Here is a 2,112-nt window from a genome sequence, read left to right on the forward strand (position 1 = left end):
CTTAGTTGTCTGCTCTTTTTAAGAGTGGGACCCTAACCCAGTGGTGTGGCTCAGTGGTTGAACATGAACCTAGGAACCAGGAGGTCACGGTTTGATTCCCAGTCAGGGCACATGCCTGGGTTGTGGGCTCAAGTCCCCGTTTGGGGTGTGCGGAGGCAGCCAGTCAGTGATTCTCTCATCATCAATGTTTCTCTCCCTTCCTCTATGAAATCAATAAAAACATATTTTAAAAAGAAAAAAAAAGAGTGGGACCCTAAAACAGATTGGAAGGTCTGTTTGGGGAAAGGAGTCCGGCTTATTGAATGTGGGCCTCACTCCTGTGATCTGGCTGGAAATCCCTGATATTGGCACCTTTAGATCTTTTTATATAGGTAACCTTCCCTTGAGAAGGCTTGTAAATCCTCCAAGGATACAAGGCAGGCTGCCATATTTCAAAGTGGGGAAAGAAGGCTTTTGAGCAAGCATGTCAGACGTGCAGCCAGTGAACTTCTTTGCATGAACTGACACTTAATCCCTTTGTTTTCAGTAAGATACCCAAGCCTTTAACTGCCTGATGCTCTCCAGCTCAGATACCTGTACCAGCTTTGGGACAAAGTGAGAGGATCCAAGGATCTATTTGCTTCTTACCTCGTCTTTCAGCCTACCCTCTAAAGCCCCACCTTCACCTGCATTTCAGTCACCTGGTGTCACTAACTCAACTTGAGCCTCTTGGAAGTTCTGTGATGTAAATCAAGTTGCTTTTCTGCTTTCCCATTGTTGGCCCTAGGATTCATCTTTGTTTTAGCTAAAGACTTTCCACCTGCCAAAATCTCGTTTCTCATACTCTTTTCTTGTGCCTTTTAAAGATTTACTATTTTAGTAAGGTTTCAGAAGGCAACAGAGGCTATTGTGTGCAGTCATTCTCCCACGGGGCTGTCTTTAACTGTATTCTACCTGAAACGGGGATGCCCTTTTTTGGGGGGGCTAATTCCATTCACACACACAGGGACACTGAGCAGGTCCTCCTCTTCCTTTCTCCATAGTCTTTGTCCTGCAGCACACAGCGCACAAATTAGAGGAAATGTAGTAAAAGATGTGAAAGCTTTATTACAGGAAGCCTAACCCGTGAAGTCATGGTTAAAAACGTCTCAAATAGGCATTTTGAAACGCTCTGGTGTTGTTTTAAAGCAGATGTGTGCGTTTTTAAACGTGAAATTTATTGGCCCGACTGGTGTGGCTCCGTGGCTGAGGGTTGACCGATGCACCGGTAGGTCCGCCAGTTCAAGGCCCAGTCAGGAGGGCCTATGCCAGGGAGCTGGCTCGGTCCCCTGGCCCCCGGCAGGGAGTGTGCAGGAGGCCGCTGACCCATCTTTCTTATGGATGTCTCTCTCTCTCTCAAATCGATAAGAACCTGTTTTTTAAAATATTAAAATACGGGTTTAAAATGTATTGGGGTGACATTTTTGCGTAACATTTTATACTTATTTTACTCCATTACCAGTAACACAATCGAGCTACGATCCATGTACGTGGCCGATTTAAGAACTGGAGAATTTAATGGAGATGACACTGCCTGTGGCTCGAGTTCCCGGTCACGTATTGCCAAGGGGCAGTGTTCCGTGTTATTTTATCCTAAAGCAGGCGCATTTCCCCAGAATTTACTTCCCTCCTTAAACGGGTCACTTACAATGTGCTTTGTGCAATGAGGCAGAACCGCGTGTTTGCGCCACCTACCTGCCTGCGCCTCCCACGCTCCCAAGGAGAAGGCGGGTGGGACTAAGCGACGCGGAGGCTCTTCCTGCAAACGGCGGGGCCCAGGTGCTGCCGAGGACCCATTCAGGCCGCACGGGGCACAGGGTCATCCTCTCGCTCCGACGGCAGGTCTCGTCCGAGGCCTCCTCTGCCAGGGACCGAGGGGCCAGGCTCTGAGGCCCCCGCCGCCTCCTTCGTCCTTCCCAGCCCGTTCTCGGGGGTCTGCGCCTCACTTCAGTGACCGGACCGGACAGGTCGCCGGGCAGATACTCGGAGGCGCAGAGCCGGCGTCGTGGCGCCCACGGGTGGAAACCCAGCCTCGCGCACGCCCGTCTCCCGGGTCTCCGGCGCCGCCAGCACCCGGGCGCAGCTGACACCTGT

Source organism: Myotis daubentonii, chromosome 19, assembly GCF_963259705.1.
Source record: "Myotis daubentonii chromosome 19, mMyoDau2.1, whole genome shotgun sequence".
NCBI classification, from domain to species: domain Eukaryota; kingdom Metazoa; phylum Chordata; class Mammalia; order Chiroptera; family Vespertilionidae; genus Myotis; species Myotis daubentonii.